Source organism: Pleurodeles waltl, chromosome 5 (genome assembly GCF_031143425.1).
Source record: "Pleurodeles waltl isolate 20211129_DDA chromosome 5, aPleWal1.hap1.20221129, whole genome shotgun sequence".
Classification (NCBI taxonomy): Eukaryota; Metazoa; Chordata; class Amphibia; order Caudata; family Salamandridae; genus Pleurodeles; species Pleurodeles waltl.
Genome location: NC_090444.1, coordinates 1,663,912,854 through 1,663,932,857, shown reverse-complemented (window position 1 = coordinate 1,663,932,857; position 20,004 = coordinate 1,663,912,854).

Genomic DNA, 20,004 nt, shown 5'->3' with positions numbered 1-20,004 from the left:
GCAGGTGACAGACTCGCAAGTAGAGGTGAGGGAGTGGGGAGTGAACGTGGAAAGGGCTGCCTTCTTCCGTGGGTCAAACAGGAAGCCACCAGCCATGGGGTGGGGTATGGATCAGTACATACACCTCCAATGTCAGGGATGTTGGAGTGGCAAGGTAGGGAGCTTACCAGTACACTGGGCCTATTTTTTCCTTTACAGAAGGTGATCACCCTTGAGGAAGCAGACTCAGTGAGCTTTGTGTGGCTTGGGAGGAAAGGAAGGTGGGGCCCCGGGCAGCTAGCTGTACAGCAGTGAGGGACATTATCTAGAACGCACTGGGGAGAAAAAGGGAAGCTCTCACAGAGCTGTGAAATGACAGGTTCAGCACAGTGTCCAGCATCATGGTACTGGAGGAGCGGCATCCTGCATCGGTCGAGTGGTACAGAGGGCAGGGTACGGCCCTTCAACAAGAGCTCACAGCGGATAACCTGGTAAACAAGGAGGTATATGCACTTCATATGGGCAAGTGGATATGATGGCGGAGAACCTCCTATGCTAGGTTATGAGGAAGACAGCTTGGAGGAAGGAGAATTGTGGCAGGATGGGGAAGGTCAGGGTGCTTTTTGGTGGCATGGGGGAGAAGAGCAGGGGTGGGGAAAATGTCATGAAAATGTCTCTCCTGTGTTGCAGTTGATGGGTGCTGCAGGGAAGCCTAGCAGACACCGGGACACATCCCAACAGGTGCAACTGGTGAGGTGGCGTACTCCAGAACGGCCAACGACCTTGGAGCCAAGTGAGTGTAGAGTGCATGGATGGTATGCTGACAAGAAGGTGTTGGTTGCGGTGGAGGCGAAGGATTTTGCAGCACGTGGGTTGTCCCGCCTCGTGAAAGGTGTGTATGCACTGGACACAGGTGCGGGAATGGACAATGGGAGTCCACAGTCAGGGGGTTTAGTGATGGCAGAGGAGAAGAGTACTCGGGCAGCAACAGTGGACAGAAACAAACAGGACATGGACAGAACGCTGACAATGTGGTCAGGACTGGCATCAGGGATGATGGGGGGAGGACAGGATAAAGGGTGGGAACTCCAAGGGAGCAGAAACCGGGGCTAAAGCTAAACCACTGGAGAGTAAAGAATTGAAGATAAAGTAACTCCCCTACATGGGGACTTCTAAACCACTGGGGTCAACCTTATGTTGGTGACAAAGAAGAAGATTTGGAAAGGGCAGTATGTAGAGATGTTGAACCTATAACATTATGTGCTGCAGGCAAAAGAGGGATCCAAAGAAGAATATGAGATGGCAAAATGGCCTAAGGTGCAGGTTACGACTGAAAATTGGACAGGGGCCTTTCTTATAATGCCAGTGCATACTGTGAAAAATACCCAGAAAGGTGAGTTTTGCTTTTCAAATACATGGACGTTATTATGAAGGCACAGATTAACTATAGGGTTATGCACGGATCCAATATGAGGAGGAATCCCAGGCGTGTATGGTGCTGGACCCAGAGGTTCGAAAGGGAGAAATTGAAACAGATTTATGGCAGCACACTACGGGGCCAGGTAAATTTGCTTAGACCATTTTCACAGCCTGTGAGCTACTTATAGTGTATTGCCCCTTTCAGGGAGGTCCCACCTGGGGTGGAGTGGGATCAACAAATAAGGGTCAGAATGCTGCACAAGGGAGTGGGAACACCCAGATTGGGGCATGCTGGGATTTTAACAAAGGCCCCTGGTCCTGGGAATGCTGTAAGTTTTGTCACGAATGCTCTGTACGTTCAGGTAGACATGCATTGTTCAACTGCTATGGGACAGGGAGCTTAGCAGGGGGTGCAGCTGGTCAGTGGCAACAACAACAACAGGGTTTCAGGAGACCACAGACTAGCAGACACACCCCATTCTGGGGAGAGGATAGGTACTCAGGGTCCTGGGGAAGAAAACTCCTACTGCAGCTAAACTGGATAGGCTGCTATGTTGGCTTGAAGAGTATGAGTGGAAAGGAGCAGTGGGGATCTTTTTGGAAGGGTCTGCCTGGGGAGTTTCAGCAAGGATATTTGGGGACACAGAGGCGACGGTTGGCAGTAAATCTAAAATCAATGAACGCTCACAAACAAGTGTTACGTGATAAATTGAGCAAAGAGGTCCGGGAAGTACGCATGGCAGGTCCTTTTAAGGATTGGCCAATGGAGAATTTGATAATATCCCGATAGGAGTGGTCCCCAAAAAAGAGAAGGGCCAATTTTGTTTGATCCAGCACCTTTCGTAGCCGGAACAGAACTTCATAAATGACTTTATCCCCGAGGAAGAGGTGTTGGTGTTGTACGCCTCGGTGAATGTGGCCCTAGCTCTAGTGGAGGAGGTTGGACAGGGGACGCTAATGGCAAAAAGCAACATTAAGTCAGCTTTCCGTTTGTTGCTGGTACACCCTGCCAGCTTCGAATTGCTGGGGATCCAATTTGAGGGAGGTGGTATGTGGATATAGCGCTCCCATTGATTTGTTCCATATTGTGTGCTCTGTTTGAAAACTTCAGCACATTCCTTCAATGGGTCTTCAATAAACAGAAAGGGCCCAGATATGTCACTCATTTTCTGAATGATTTCTTCTTGGTTGGCAAGATGGGCTCACAACAATGCCAGGACCTGCTGGATAGATTCCAAGACATCATGGGAGACTTGGGGGTGACGCTGGAGCCAGAAAAGACAGTCGGGTGTAGAACAGTTTTAGCCTTTTTGGGTATTGAGACTGATTCTGAGGCAGTGATGGCTTGTCTACCAGAGGACAAGCAGCGGCAATGGTGTTGTTCCTAGATGAGATAGTGACAAAAAAGAAGGTCACTGTGAAATAGAAACAGGTGCTTTTGGGTCATCTGAACTTTGCGTGCAGAGTGGTGAGGGCACGATGGTCATTTTGCAGGCATCTTGGTTTGGCTCTGGCAGGGAAGAGGTTACCACACAATCATGTGAGGCTATCGGTGGGTGTGAAGGAAGACCTACGTATGTGACAACAGTTCATAGGGTCCTTCAATGGCATACCTTTGAGGACATGGCTGGAGGTGGAATGGAATGCCCAAATATTTTCAGATGCAGCAGGAGAAAAGGGCTTTGGTCTGTATTGGCAAAGCAGATTGTGTGCTGAAGAGTGCCCCATGGTGTGGAAATGAGGCCGTCGCAGCATTGCATTCTTGAAGTTTTTCCCCCAGGTTATTGCAGTGAGTGTGGGGCACTAACCACCAGAATGGTTTTCAGGATAGACAACTTTTCGGTTGTACAAGTGGTGCACAGACAATCCCAAGGGCTAAGGCTGCTGCAGGTTTTTGTTCGGGGTTGCCTGAGGTATGAAATAACTTTTAGTACTAGACATGTGGCAGGAGTAAACAATGACATTGTAGATGCTTTGTCTCATTCACAGTAGGAGAGATTCCACGGGCTAGTCACAGACACGGAGACTGACAAGACCCAGATGCTGCCAGACTTATGGAAAATAGGAGACTAGAGAATGCTTCAGCTGGTAGTAAACTCATTAGCGGTATCCACACAGGAAGCATCACGCACAGGCCTGGACTCAATTTTTAAAGAATGGAGCATGCAGGTGGCAGGAAGGATGGGCTAAATTGAAAGACGTGGTGCAGTATATTTTTGCTCTGGGGATATGCACCGGCTGCGGGCAAGTTCGGCAGGAGAATGTTGGAAGGGTGGAGTAGGGAAGTAAGCAGGAAAGGACCGGCTAGGTGAACAGTGGCCTTGAAATTATTGAGTGAGGTGCTTGAGCAGTTGCTCAACATATGTCAGGATCAGGTGGAGACAGTGCTGTTGTAGGAAACTGACCCTTGTTTGCAGTACCCCTCCACATTTTGCCTGATATCTAATGACAACTTGACTGAGGTTATGCTGGGATCCTGCTAACCAGGCCCCATAACCTGTGTTCCTTCCCTAAAACTGTACCATTGTTCCACAATTGGCACGCCCCTGGCCCACAGCTAGGTCCCTTGTAAAAGGTACTAGTGGTACCAATGGCCCTCTGACCAGTGAGGGTTCCTAAGGGCTGCAGTATATATTGTGCCACCCTAAGGGACCCCACACCAAACATATGCACACTGCCAATGCAGCTTATGTGTGTGCTGGTGGGAGAAAAAGGTAAATCAACATGGCAGCCCCCTCAGGGTGCCATTCCCACAAACCACTGCCTGTGGCATAGGTAAGTCACTACTCTAGCAGGCCTTACAGCTCTAAGGCAGGGTGCACTATCCCACAGGTGAGGGCATAGTTGTATGAGCAATATACCCCTATAATGTCTAAGTCCATCCTTAGACATTGTAAGTGCAGAGTGTCCATAATGAGTGTATGGGCTGGGAGTTCTTCATTACGAACTTCACAGCTCCATAATGGCTTCACTGAAGTCTGGGAGGTTTGGTATCAAACTTCTCAACACAATAAACCCACACTTATGCCAGTGTTGGATGTATTGAAAAATTTACCCACAGAGCATTTTAGAGAGGCCCCCTGTATTTTACCCAATCCTTTAGTGCAGGACTGACTGGTCTGTGCCAGCCTGCCACTAAAAAGACAAGTTTCTGAGCTCACGGGGTGAGAGCCTTTGTGCTCTCAGAGGCCCGAAACAAAGCCTACAGTGGGTGGAGGTGCTTCACACCTCCTCCCACAGGAACTATAACACTTGGTGGTGAGCGTCAGAGGCTCAGACCTCCTGTTACAATGCCCCAGGGCACTCCAACTAGTGGAGATGCCTGCCCCCGGACAAAGCCCTACTTTTGGCAGCAAGCCATGTGGGAAACTTAGGAAAAACAAGGAGTGACCCCTAAGGTGTCCAGCGCTGACGAGACCCCCCTCCTTGCAAAGTCTTCCATCTTGGCTTGGAGAACAGGGACCAATAGGGTTAGGTCTGTGCCTCCCCTCCCCAAAGGGAGTGGACACCAGAAGTGTGTAGTCACCCTTAGAGACAGTAGCCATTGCCTCGTGCCCTCTGACCCCTGTAATGCCCCTAAATCTATAATTGAAGGACCTCCCTGAACCCAGCTCACCACACTCCTTGCGACCTCAAGAAGAAGAAAGAAGAAAAGAAGGACTGCTAAGCCGACCCCCAGCAGAGAAGACAGAAGACACCAACTGACTTGGCCCCAGCTTTACAGGCATGTCTCCAGCTTCTGAAGCGCTGCAACTAAAAGGCGACGCATCCTGCAGGACCAGCCACCTATTAAAAGCCTCAAGAGGACTGCCTGCACCCCCAGGGGACCCAGATCTCTCATAGACAGTGGCCCTGTCGAGAAGGAAACACCAGCAAAGTACTCCAGAAATGACCCGTGTCCAGGTGGGCAACTGGAGCTGGTCCCCAGGTGATTCTGACCCAGTGTCCACCCTGGGTTGACCCTTCCTGTCCAACACGATGACACCTGCAGCCTAAATCCGGAGGACCCCCCCCAACTACGACAGAATCGGATGAAGATTCCTGACGCCAAAAGGTACCCCTGCACCCGCAGCCTTCTGGCCTTGGGGAATTCGACTTTCAGTGTAGCAACTTCCAGCAGGCAGCCCTCCTCATTGTCCAGCCTTTGGTTTTCTGGAGCCGATCCCCTGGACTTTGCATGCAAAATATGTTACCCCTCAGATCCCCCTATAGGAAAGCATTAGAATCCCGATGCTATGTTTGCACCCTGCACCCAGCTGCCCTTGCGCCGCTGAAGGTATGTGTTTGGTGCTGACCTGTGCCCCCCCCTGGTGCTCATCTAAACCCCCCAGGTCTGCTCTCCAAAGCTGTGAGTACTTACCTGCAAGCAGGTCTGATTCTGAGTGCCCCCAGTCTCCATAGGAGCCCATGTTAAATTGACCTCAACTTTGACCTCTGCACCGGGCCGACCCCATGCTGTTGGTGGAGGGTGATTGAGTTTAACTTGAACCCCAATCTGTGGGCATCCTAACCCTGGAGACTGGAACTGTAAGTCTTGTACTTACCTTGAAACTGTGCTAACTTATCTCCCCCCCAGAACTGTTTCTGAAAATTGCACTGTCAACTTTTAAAACAGATATTTGCTATTTTCTTGAAAACTGTTTAACTTACCAAAGTGATATTGATACATATGTTGGATACTTGAAAATGTACTTACCTGCTACTCGAATCTTGTGGTTCTAGAAATAAAGAAAAAATTTTTTTTTTATATATAAAAACAAGTGGCCTGAAGTTAGTCATTGAGTGTGTGATTTATTTATTGCATGTGTGCACAACGACTTCTTTACACTACCCTCTGATAAACCTAACTGCGTGACCACACTACCACAGAAGAGAGCATTAGTATTATCTACTTTAGCCTCTGTTAAGCCTCTGGGGAACCCCTGGACTCTGTGCACACTATATCACATTTTGATATAGTATATACAGAGCTGGCTTCCTACACCTGTTCAGCACCTTGATGTCTTGGATGTATTTTGGGGCATTCAGGGTATCAGAACTGTTGGGAGGATAAAGGAATAAAGGAAGGGGCGAAATTTATTGTGGCCGGACACGCAACTGAGCAAGGAGGGTGTACAAATATGGTTCCACAGGTCCAAACTGATCAAAGTGGGCAGGGGAATGCAGTATGGCTGCGGTCGCACCCTTTAAATGGGATCTGACTGTTGTGTTGGGGCTTGACAGTACATGCATGCGGTTCAGCGGGTACGGACTTGGTGTTCCTACATGGCAATTGGAAGCCAGTTATGGCTTTCCAGTTCTTGACCATTTTGTGCAAAGCGGTAAAGGGATTGAGGTTGGATGTGTCTGCGTTTGGTATCCATTCTTTTAGAATAGGTCTGGCTACTGAAGTGAGGAAAAAGGGGATGGAGCAAGGATTGTATCATGAGAGTGGGGAGATAGGTCTCACATTGTTTCCAGTGGTATATTAGACAGGGGGGAAAGAATTAATGTGAGGGGGTGTTTTCCAATTTGTTGTGTTTGTGTTTTGCAGGTTCGGTTCCTGGTGCTGAGGCCCATGGTTTGTCGATCTGGCTTGTGGGACACTCTTTTATCAAATGGGTGCAGAAACAAGCAAGGCATAGCAGCCACGGGCACAACCTGGGCCTTGATCCTGAAATGTACTGGGTGCTTTGGCAGGGAAAAGGGGAGATGCGTTGGCAGGAATTGTTGCCATGTTTCAATAGGCTGATGGTGATGGGGCAGTGCCCTGACATATTTCTACTTCACCTGGGTGAGAACAATATGGTAAGCGAGAAGGGGCTAGCCAAAATGAAAGAGATGCAGAAAGAACTAAAAGAAACTCAGTGGCAGTAGCCTAGTTGCCACATAGGGGGTCATTCTGACCCTGGCGGCCGGTGACCGCCAGGGTCACCGACCACGGGAGCACCGCCAACAGGCTGGCGGTGCTCCCGAGGGCATTCTGACCGCGGCGGTTCAGCCGCGGTCAGAAAGGGTAAACCGGCGGTCTCCCGCCGGTTTACCGCTGCCCCATTGAATCCTCCATGGCGGCGGTGCGCGCTCCGCCGCCATGGGGATTCAGACACCCCCTACCGCCATCCTGTTCATGGCGGGAAACCCGCCATGAACAGGATGGCGGTAGGGGGTGCCGCGGGGCCCCTGGGGGCCCCTGCAGTGCCCATGCCAATGGCATGGGCACTGCAAGGGCCCCGTAAGAGGGCCCCGCAAAGTATTTCAGTGTCTGCTTTGCAGACACTGAAATACGCGACGGGTGCAACTGCACCCGTCGCACCCCTGCAACTACGCCGGCTCAATTCTGAGCCGGCGTCCTCGTTGCAGGGGCATTTCTGCTGGGCCGGCGGGCGCTCTTTCGGAGAGCGCCCGCCGGCCCAGCGGAAATGTTTAAATGGCCGCCGCGGTCTTTTGACCGCGGTGCGGTCATTTCACGGCGGTACCTTGGCGGACGGCCTCCGCCGTCCGCCAAGGTTAAAATCACCCCCATAGTCTGGACAGCTTTTGTTCCATGAAGGATTTGGTGTGGGGTGAAACGGCCGGCAGTAGTTGAGAGGGAAAGGTGCAAAATTAATAATGAAATGTGTTCCTTTAGCAGGGAAAGGGGCATTACTATGCTAGAGCATTCAGATTTACGCTTTGGTAAGGTGATGTTGATCACCTATCTTTTATTGGTATGGAACTGTAGCTCCTGCAGATCCGGAACCAGCTGAACAGGTTGTTAACTGGACATTACAGTCCAGCTAGTCATAGGTGGGGGCAGAAAAATGGTTTACAGAGGTTTATGGTTGTTGAAAGTGGCAGTCCTGGTAGATAAGGAATGGTAGACAAGAGCATCCCTGGATGAGACAGGAAGTTAAACGTTCATTAGGAAATTATGTTAGTTACATGTTCAGAGTTACACAAAAGTGGAAGGGAGTTTAAAGCTACCAATCACTCAAACCAGTCTGAGGGAAATAGAGTATTGCAGCAGTGAAGTTGGAGGGAGGTTGGATCGGGTAGAGTTGGAAGGTGAGTAACAGAGGTGAACTGTTTGTATAGTGAGGCTGTTAGTTTTGTGAGGCAAAGGTCCAGGATTGGTATTGTTAAGTGCACCTGATTTCAATAAAGCAGCCTTTCTTCACACAAACCTGGTGTCAGGGGTCAGTAATGCTCCCCTCTGCCAAAGTTCCCCTATCCATATAGCAACATAGAAATGAATTTATTTGGTGGGCTTCATAACTCTTCACACGTGAACTCCCTTTAAGACACATCCCTGCGTAACCGGGCATTAGGATATCTTCCCACAGCATTGCCCTTATCCTGTGTCAATGATTGCCCTTAGCCTAGTTTGCAGGGAGACTCAGTCCAAACCACAGCATCTACTCTTTCCTTCCCACTCCCATGACCCTGTGGCAGTAGCTCAAGCAGGGAAATATCCTCAGAGCAGTATGCAGACAGATGACTTCCTCTGTGACTGCCAGGAAGCTGAGAACTGGAGTCTGCATTATGGGTCATGACAGTTCATGCTAAGGTGCTGCAGAGACTCTAGCCCTCAGTTTCCTGCCTACAGCCTCTCCCCAACTACCCAACTAATCAGAGGGTGGGATTGGGTCAGAGAGGCTTTCTGATCACACCCCCCACAGTGATGAGTCACACAGGGGTGGGTTATCATGAAGGCTCAGACAGTGAAGCTCAATGATTTACATTGATCCCCGGGCTCTTCAGGGTGACGCCTGCAATGTTCCAGGACTAATTTTGCCTACTGGGCTTGTCCTACACTACTAGATTCTATTTCCTTGCCAGGCTGATGATGTAACGGGCCTCAGGGCTCTGAGATCGTTAGCCCGACTATGACTCACATACAGCGGATAAGCACATGTGCATAAGTGCATTAGAAGCCACCAGCTTCACACAGTGCTGTTGTCTCTCCTCAGCATGACAGGCCAGGCTCCAGCCAGGCAATATGTCGCCATTTTTAAATGTAATTAATTTGTATTAACAGAAAAGAAGAGAGAGTGAACCCCTGATGCCCGCATAAGCCAGTCACCTCTGGTTACGGGGCTTTACAGACATTCAAGAAAAATGTTGATACCAAATTAGGCTCACGAAGGATAGAAATGAACACTAGTTCACTAACTTCACCACCTCCCCCTTAGCTCTTTAACCAGGTCACAGATGATATAAAATCTAACAAAGATGAGAGTGTCTGAGATATTTTAATCTTTCTGAATTTGGTGAATAGAGCATACATTAGTTTGCGCATCAGCAGGCATAGCAAAGTGAACAGGTTGGTAGGCTGATGGAGTGGAGACAATATCGCATGGATAGATGGAGCACAAATGGGTACGGTAAGTGGTAGCACAGAGAGTGCAAGGGCAACTCTGCACTTAATGCCTCCTGCTAGATCTTTGTCAGTACTTCCCCTCCCTGAGGTGCATGCTCAAAATCTACAGATGAGTAGTTTGAATAGTGTTTAGGGGAACATCAATCAACTAAGCCAGTGGTTCCCGCATCCTTAGGGGGTCCGCGACTGCTTAGAAAATTAAATAATATTATCTGATGAGGTCCCTGGCTTTCAGTAATGACTCAGTAGGGGGTCCCTGGATTCTAATTACGATTCAGTGGGGCTCCCCGGTGTTGCGCGTCTGACCTTAATAAGTAAACTTACAAGAGGACGCGAATAGGTCGATGAACCTTTTGACTTGCTATTAAAATGTCTTACCATACCTCCAGTACATAATCAATAACCAATACCCAATATCAATAATCACCAACAATCAAGAACATTATTAATCAATGGAGTCCGTAATTGTCACACACCATGACCTTTTAGCCATGAATAGCCACACTATATAGTAACATTTAGAATATTTATTTCCCTATGTTAACAATGCTAAGGTCATGTAGATTAATCTCAATATCAAATGGAACACCTACAGAAACAATACTGGCTGCCCAAAGCGGCGAAAGAAACGTAATCTAATCAAAGCGTGAACTCCAAGGTTATGGTGCAAATTAATAACAAAGTCCACTGAATCAAAGAAATTCCGTTCATTCAAATTCAGGGAAATTCATCAAGCATTATTCCCTATTAGCACAATTTCATTAGCAAGGATCCAACTAACCTCAGATTAGCATCAGCATGTTGGGCTTCATCCAAAACAATTTAGTAACACAAATTTGTAAAAAACATCTAACTATGGCTCTATCAAAATAGCGCAGTTGGTACCTAGAAAGGAAAAGCAAATATGCATAATAATGAAAAGTCTAATTGATAATAGCTATCCTCAGTGTGGATCAGCAAGCAGAGTCAGTCTTTGTCCTCAGTACGTTAGTCGTTCAGCAAGGCAATCAGGATTCAGCATCAAAGTTAAGAAAACGCAAAGTCTTTAAGCATTAAAGTTAAGCATGTCCCTTGCCAAGACACACAAGAAATATTGACCTTTCGGCCAGCAAGAAAATGGGCAATGAATCTGTCTTCTCTCAGTGCAGCTTCATTAAATCAAAACCAGGATTTAAGATAGAGACGAGAGAGAGAGAGAGAGAGAGTGCTTATGTGTGTTTTTTGTCTGTGTGTCCAAGTAAAAATCCAGAATGAAACACAGCATACACCTCACCATACCCGACTAAAAGCACCTGTACTAAACAGTTCACAGAATAAATTTTTAGGGGTGTTTAACCCCCAACTCCCCCCTCCACCAAAGCTGCATCCCTGTTGGTAGAGCGTAATGATCTTTGAAGGATGTAACACAGTTGTCTATCCTGGAGAGTACCCAGTCCAATACGAAGACCCTGTGAACTATGCAGAGAGATTTAAGTTGGATTTGCTTTGGCACAGGGAGACAGTGAAGAGAATATAGTGGAGCTGTAGTAGAGGATCTGCGGGAAATGGACGGAATTTGTCTTGGAGTGACCAGTTGCGAGATGTCCTCAGGATTGGAGGACACAATGGAAAACATTTTCTTTGGGGCATTAGGCTTGCAAAAAACTCTGCTTTAGTGGTCCTAATTCTTTTTTTTGTAAATTCAAGGCAACTTTCAGTTCCAGTTTTTGTTCCTTAGATTACTTAGCATGCCATACATTTTCGAGTTTTTTGCACCGGGTTTTAGCATTCCTCAAGGAATCATTGAACGATGGCTCTGAGGGGCAGAGACGAGGGACCAACTTTTTTTAAGTGGTTGTACTGTTTCAACTGTACTAGTTAGCCAGGTTTAATAATTGTCAAAGTGCTCTGCCACAGAGTTATTTGTTTGTGTAGGAGGAGAGAACATGCAAAAGCTCCTTGAGCACTGCCTAAGATAACTTAGCCCATGGAAAGACAAGGCTATCCGGATTGTGTCGTTTGAGACTATTAGAAGGGGGAGAGAAGCTAACCATTGACCGAAAACAAAAAACAAAGAGCAACTGGTCTGTCCAAGATTGAGGTGAAACATTGACAATTAAATCAAATCTTAGGGGGCAAAGATAAGATCGAGTGTAGGTCCATGTTCATGTGTGGGCCTGTAACGAAGTGGTGAAGCTCCGAGTGGGCAATAGAGTTTGAGTGCATTCTCAAACCAAGCTGTGAAACCAATAGAACATTTAGTAATCCAAATAGGTAAGTTTCATAACCATATAAAAATGCAATTCTTGAAGTTTAGCAGTTGCAGATCATCATGTCCATTTGGTGCTTAGTACTTAGGATGGCAGGATGGGGGCATCTTAAGGAATTGCGCTGGAAATAACGAAAAAGCCGAATAGATCTACCAGTGGAACGGTACTTATGTTTAGGGTGCCTTTTCATTATCTGAATAAAGAGGAGGTGCTATAGCTCAGTATCTTTAATCAATTAACATGTTATCATTGTCGCTGGGTAAACAAAGATGAGCTCATCTTAGATATTATGGCCCTCATTCTGACCCTGGCGGTCGGTGATAAAGCGGCGGCCAACCCGCCAACAGGCCGGCGGTCCAAAATATGCACTTCTGACCCTGGCGGGAACCGCCAACACAGCCCGCCGCATTAACACTCCGCCCGCCATGGCGGAACAAACAAACAGCGCGGCGGTCCCCGCCAACAGCCAGGCGGCAGACAATGTACCGCCCACCCTATCACGACCCACCAATCCGCCACCTTTTCCGGGGCGGGAGCACCGCCGATAAAAACACGGCGGAAACAGACTACGAACGGGAAAACGCTCACCTCCACATACTCCACGCGAGATTCCGGCAGTATGGAACCCGAGTTGCAGGTCATCCCTGCACTCCTATACCTGCTCCTGTACCAGGAGCACGCCCGGCGGCGCGGAAGACATCGGTGAGTACTGCACCTACGACACAGGGGAGGGAAAAGATTACCGGCACACACCCACCCACCCACACCCACTACAACACACACATCAATGCATTCCCACAGATCACTGTCACAACCCACAAACCCCCCCCTCCGAAATAATGCAAAGACCAAAAGAAGAGATCCTAAACGGGCAGATATATTGAAAAATGGACAGCAGTAATCCCAATAAATAAATAAACTATGTACAAAATATATACAGCTACTAAATGTAGTCCAACCACTGTCCGTGGACCACAGGGGTCCTGAGCAAAGGGGCAAGGCCCAGTCCCACGACAAGAACTCCACGGAGAGAACACTGCAGGGGCATCAGAAAGAAAAAAGGACAGGCACCTCAGGGGGAAGGGAAGGGGGGGCACCTCAGCCACTTGAGTACACGACACCAGATCCACGAGGGGACTCCATGACCACTGGCCCATCCTGGGGAGAGCAAAGCCACAGTCCAAACAGTCCATACAGTGGGTGGCCTGCCCACTGGGCCATCCTGGGGAGAGCAAAGCCACAGTCCAAACAGTCCATACAGTGGGTGGCCTGCCCACTGGGCCATCCTGGGGAGAGCAAAGCCACAGTCCATACAGTCCATACAGTGGGTGGCCTGCCCACTGGGCCATCCTGGGGAGAGCAAAGCCACAGTCCAAACAGTCCATACAGTGGGTGGCCTGCCCACTGGGCCATCCTGGGGAGAGCAAAGCCACAGTCCAAACAGTCCATACAGTGGGTGGCCTGCCCACTGGGCCATCCTGGGGAGAGCAAAGCCACAGTCCAAACAGTCCATACAGTGGGTGGCCTGCCCACTGGGCCATCCTGGGGAGAGCAAAGCCACAGTCCAAACAGTCCATAACAGACTCCACTGCCACTGGAGGAGGCATGTTGGCCAGAGGACATCCTGCAGCCCTGCCCGAGACAGATCCTGCCCTGCCACGTCTGCCAAAGGGCCAGCGGTTCCTGCCTGGAAGGGACCAGTTCAGCGGTTCTTGCCTTGAAGGGCCCAGTTCAGCGGTTCTTGCCTTGAAGGGCCCAGTTCAGCGGTTCTTGAGACGGCGGTCCCCAGCGGAGCGGTGCTGGAGACGGCGGGGCCCAGTTCAGCGGTTCTTGCCTTGAAGGGCCCAGTTCAGCGGTCCTTGCCTTGAAGGGCCCAGTTCAGCGGTCCTTGCCTTGAAGGGCCCAGTTCAGCGGTTCTTGAGACGGCGGTCCCCAGCGGAGCGGTGCTGGAGACGGCGGGGCCCAGTTAAGCGGTTCTTGCCTTGAAGGGCCCAGTTCAGCGGTTCTTGAGACGGCGGTCCCCAGCGGAGCGGTGCTGGAGACGGCGGGGCCCAGTTCAGCGGTTCTTGCCTTGAAGGGCCCAGTTCAGCGGTTCTTGCCTTGAAGGGCCCAGTTCAGCGGTCCTTGCCTTGAAGGGCCCAGTTGAGCGGTTCTTGAGACGGCGGTCCCCAGCGGAGCGGTCCTGGAGACGGCGGGGCCCAGTTCAGCGGTTCTTGCCTTGAAGGGCCCAGTTCAGCGGTTCTTGAGACGGCGGTCCCCAGCGGAGCGGTGCTGGAGACGGCGGGGCCCAGTTCAGCGGTTCTTGCCTTGAAGGGCCCAGTTCAGCGGTTCTTGAGACGGCGGTCCCCAGCAGAGCGGTCCTGGAGACGGCGGGGCCCAGTTCAGCGGTTCTTGCCTTGAAGGGCCCAGTTCAGCGGTTCTTGAGACGCCAGTCCCCAGCGGAGCGGTCCTGGAGACGGCGGGGCCCAGTTCAGCGGTTCTTGCCTTGAAGGGCCCAGTTCAGCGGTTCTTGAGACGGCGGTCCCCAGCGGAGCGGTGCTGGAGACGGCGGGGCCCAGTTCAGTGGTTCTTGCCTTGAAGGGCCCAGTTCAGCGGTTCTTGAGACGGCGGTCCCCAGCGGAGCGGTCCTGGAGACGGCGGGGCCCAGTTCAGCGGTTCTTGCCTTGAAGGGCCCAGTTCAGCGGTCCTTGCCTTGAAGGGCCCAGTTCAGCGGTTCTTGAGACGGCGGTCCCCAGCGGAGCGGTGCTGGAGACGGCGGGGCCCAGTTCAGCGGTTCTTGCCTTGAAGGGCCCAGTTCAGCGGTTCTTGAGACGGCGGTCCCCAGCGGAGCGGTGCTGGAGACGGCGGGGCCCAGTTCAGCGGTTCTTGCCTTGAAGGGCCCAGTTCAGCGGTTCTTGAGACGGCGGTCCCCAGCGGAGCGTCCTGGAGACGGCGGGGCCCAGTTCAGCGGTTCTTGCCTTGAAGGGCCCAGTTCAGCGGTCCTTGCCTTGAAGGGCCCAGTTCAGCGGTTCTTGAGACGGCGGTCCCCAGCGGAGCGGTGCTGGAGACGGCGGGGCCCAGTTCAGCGGTTCTTGCCTTGAAGGGCCCAGTTCAGCGGTTCTTGAGACGGCGGTCCCCAGCGGAGCGGTGCTGGAGACGGCGGGGCCCAGTTCAGCGGTTCTTGCCTTGAAGGGCCCAGTTCAGCGGTTCTTGAGACGGCGGTCCCCAGCGGAGTGGTCCTGGAGACGGCGGGGCCCAGTTCAGCGGTTCTTGCCTTGAAGGGCCCAGTTCAGCGGTTCTTGAGACGGCGGTCCCCAGCGGAGCGGTCCTGGAGACGGCGGGGCCCAGTTCAGCGGTTCTTGCCTTGAAGGGCCCAGTTCAGCGGTTCTTGAGACGGCGGTCCCCAGCGGAGCGGTGCTGGAGACGGCGGGGCCCAGTTCAGCGGTTCTTGCCTTGAAGGGCCCAGTTCAGCGGTTCTTGAGACGGCGGTCCCCAGCGGAGCGGTCCTGGAGACGGCAGGGCCCAGTTCAGCGGTTCTTGCCTTGAAGGGCCCAGTTCAGCGGTTCTTGAGACGGCGGTCCCCAGGGGAGCGGTGCTGGAGACGGCGGGGCCCAGTTCAGCGGTTCTTGCCTTGAAGGGCCCAGTTCAGCGGTTCTTGAGACGGCGGTCCCCAGCGGAGCGGTCCTGGAGACGGCGGGGCCCAGTTCAGCGGTTCTTGCCTTGAAGGGCCCAGTTCAGCGGTCCTTGCCTTGAAGGGCCCAGTTCAGCGGTTCTTGAGACGGCGGTCCCCAGCGGAGCGGTGCTGGAGACGGCGGGGCCCAGTTCAGCGGTTCTTGCCTTGAAGGGCCCAGTTCAGCGGTTCTTGAGACGGCGGTCCCCAGCGGAGCGGTCCTGGAGACGGCGGGGCCCAGTTCAGCGGTTCTTGCCTTGAAGGGCCCAGTTCAGCGGTTCTTGAGACGGCGGTCCCCAGCGGAGCGGTGCTGGAGACGGCGGGGCCCAGTTCAGCGGTTCTTGCCTTGAAGGGCCCAGTTCAGCGGTTCTTGAGACGGCGGTCCCCAGCGGAGCGGTGCTGGAGACGGCGGGGCCCAGTTCAGCGGTTCTTGCCTTGAAGGGCCCAGTTCAGCGGTTCTTGAGACGGCGGACCCCAGCGGAGCGGTGCTTGAGACGGCGGACATTCTATGGCCAACTGCTCATTGCCTGGTGGTGCCCTCCTGGGCAGCGGGGATGGTGCTCCTTCAATGCCCACCTGGGCTGTGGGTGGTGGGGCCCTCCTGGACAGCTGGGCTGGGTCCTCCCTGGGCAGCGGCTATGGGGGTGGTGGGCTCTCCCGGGGCAGCTGTGCCGGTTCCTCCCGGGGCAGCGGCTATGGGGGTTGCGGGCTCCTCCTGGGCAGCTGTGACGGGTCCTCCATGGGCAGCAGGCCTGCTGCCTGACTTCTCCACCTTGCTGCCCTTGCCCTCCTTAGTCGGGAGTCTGTGGCCCTTTCCTCCCTTTGGAGCTGTGGCTGTTGACGGTGGCTGGCTAGTGTCCTGGGGGGATATAGAATCCGGGCTCCGGCGGCGGCCCTTCCGCCTTCTGCTCCTCTTCCCAGGGGGTGGGCTGGCTGTCCCCTTGCTGCTGGGCGAAGATCCAGACCTGCGGGCTGGTGGGCTCCAATACCCCTGCACCCTTGTCAAGGGGGCTGCAGGGCTGGTGGTGGCTGAGGTGCTCTTCTTACCCCGACGAGAAGGAGGGGGGGGGCTCAGGGTCAGGAAAGAAGGTAGCAGTAGAGAGATAGATTTTCTTGGGACAATGGATAGTGATAGGTACAGTGGGAATGGGAGTGGAGGGAGAGGATGTGGTTGTAGGCGAGACAAGTTTGCTGTCTTTGGGTGCAGGTGCAGGAGCGGGAGGCTGTCGTGAGGTGGATGGCTGTTGGGTGGGTGGGTGGCTGCGTTTGTGTGGTGTGGAAGAGGGGGTGACAGACACAGTGAGAGAGGACACAGGGGACGTGTAAATGGCAGTGGGGGTGGTGACTGCACGTGTGCGGACTGTACTGGAGGGTGTGCTGGTGATGGAAACACTGGCTGATGGTGAGGTGAATGAAGGTGTGAGTGTAGACGTCACAGGGAGGGAGGAGGGAGACGAGGAGGTGGGGGTCACAGAGGTGGTAGTGACTGTTGGCATGTCTGCATCGGAATGTTTGCTTGTGTGAATGTCTGCGTGATCTGTGGTGCTTATGTTTGGATGAGCTGCTCTTGGGTGTTGACGTGTGTGCAGGCTGGTCTGATGGTGTGGGTGGGACAGGCAGAGGAACAGGAGACTGGGAGGAGGGAGTTAGTAGAGGGAGGCAGGAGACAGGGACAATGGCTGCCGTCAGTGCTGAGGCCAGAGCCTGGAACGATCGCTGATGGGCAGCCTGACCCGAATGAATGCCCTCCAGGTACGCATTGCTGCGATGAACCTCCCTCTCCACCCCCTGGATGGCATTCAAAAGGGTAGTCTGCCCAACAATGAGCGTTCGGAGGAGGTCAATGACCTCCTCACTGAGGGCAGCGGGGATAACAGGGGCAGGGCCTGAGGTGCCTGGGGCGAACGAGATGCCCGGCTTCCTGGCAGAGCGGGCACGGGGCGAACGCTGAGGGGCTGCTGGGAGGGCGGAGATGGTGCGCTGGGTGGCGGCTGTACCTGTAATGGCGGGGGGCACGGATGGTGCCACCCCCGCAAGGGAGCTCCCTTCCGAGGACGTGTCCGTGTCACTGCAGGGTCCAGTCGTCCCCGTTGTGGAGCTCCCCTCGCCCTCCGTCTCACTGGTCCAGTCAGACTCTGTGGCATGGCCCTCCTGGGCCATGTGAGATGCAGCTCCCTCCTGCCCCGATACCACTTCTCCTCCGCCTGATGATGCTGATGCACACAAGCACAGAAAGACAAACAAAAAGGGGGGGGGGAGAGAAATAAAGAGATTTTGAGTACATGGATCACCGGTACAGTTAGCGGACATGACAGACACAGATGCCCCCTGCACTAAGTTGCGCACTTGGGGTCCGCTACGCATTCCGTGGAACATGCCCTACACGCCTAGAGTTGACAACTGCACCCATGGATGACACTGCCCAGGGATGGCTGTACTGGCACACTACTGAGGGTGGTGGCTGGGGACACAGGGGCTTACGGGGGTGCCCAGCCTACAGATATCGCCCTGGCCTAGGGGGACCCACAGCCCTCCTCCCCCACCCAGACACCTCCACTGCGCGACAACAGAGTAGATTATGCTTGTACTCACGCCCTTGTGTCTGCTGTGCTGCCCTCACGCGCCCATCCAAATCAGGGTAGGCCACCGCCAGGATCCGGAACATCAGGGGGGTCAGTTGACGGCAGGCACCCCGCCTACGTTGGGAGGCCATCCCCAGCAGAGACTCGGCGGTCTTCTTGGTCCCGCGGCGGATGTCCTCCCACCTCTTGCGGCAGTGGGTGCCCCGTCGATGGTGGACCCCCAGGGTCCGGACTTCCTTGGCGATGGCACGCCAAATCCCGATCTTCTCATGGGCGCGGACCTATGTGACACGTACAGGGAGGGAGAAATACCACGTTCAAGTTTGTCTGCATTTTCGTTGCCAGTGGCCCAACGCCCCCCATCCCCGCCAGGCCCCCCGCCATGCCCCCCGCCAGGCCCAACATGCCCCCCATCCCCGCCAGGCCCCCCTCCAGGCCCCCGCCAGGCCCAACATGCCCCCCATCCCCGCCAGGCCCCCCGCCAGGCCCCCCCGCCAGGCCCAACATGCCCCCCATCCCCGCCAGGCCCCCCTCCAGGCCCCCCGCCAGGCCCAACATGCCCTCCATCCCCGCCAGGCCCCCGCCAGCCACAACATGCCCCCCATCCCCGCCAGGCCCCCCTCCAGGCCCCCCGCCAGGCCCAACATGCCCCCCATCCCCGCCAGGCCCCCCGCCAGCCCCAACATGCCCCCCATCCCCGCCAGGCCCCCCGCCATGCCCCCCACCAGGCCCAACATGCCCCCCATCCCCGCCAGGCCCCCCTCCAGGCCCCCCGCCAGGCCCAACATGCCCCCCATCCCCGCCAGGCCCCCCGCCAGCCCCAACATGCCCCCCATCCCCGCCAGGCCCCCCGCCATGCCCCCCGCCAGGCCCAACATGCCCCCCATCCCCGCCAGGCCCCCGCCAGGCCCCCAAGCCAGCCAGTGGCCCCAAATCCATATTGAATTAAACTCACTTGTTGGTCTGGAGGACCGTAGAGTAGCGCATACTGGGGGAGGACCCCATCCACAAGTTTCTCCAACTCTTCTCCAGTGAAGGCAGGGGCCCTTTCCCCAGGCGCAGCAGCCATTGTCCCTTCCAGACCGAGGTCACAGCAACACTTGCAGTATAGGTCCTCTCCTGTGAAAGTTCAAGTCGCAAGTGAATAAGTAGATAGAAAATGGCGGTCACGTCCGCGGCGGTGCGTACCGCGGCGGTGCGTACCGCCACCGCCGGCGCCCTTCGCCATTGGCTCCTGAAACCCATAGGCTTCAATGTTAACCAATGCGGCTTCGCGCCGCGGTCTTCGACCGCCGACCGCCGCGGTGTGCCACGCCAGCGCATTGACCTCACATCCCATTGTCACACGTCACAGGTCAGGCAGCCGCCATTTCGAGGGTCCACATGGCTCAATTTCAACTGCGTCACACAGGCCTAGGCCTTGCATAGCCACTCAGACACGCCATTCACTGCATAGAGAATCGTTTACTGTGCAAGCTGTGAGTACGTACCTGTGGGTTGCTTGACTGTGTGCTCCATGTTGTCCTTCCTAGGCACCGTCCGCTGGGTTTGGCGAGGAGACGGATGAATCCTCCCGTGTACAGGCCGCTGGTGGACCTGTCGACAATGGAAGCACGCCACATTATCCTGACCTACCGGCTTGACCGTGCCACTATACAAGAACTGTGTGCCCAGCTGGAGCCCGACCTGATGTCCCCCATCCGCCAACCCACAGGGATTCCCCCTCTGGTGCAGGTCCTGTCAGTACTCCATTTCTTGGCAAGTGGGTCATTTCAGACAACAGTGGGA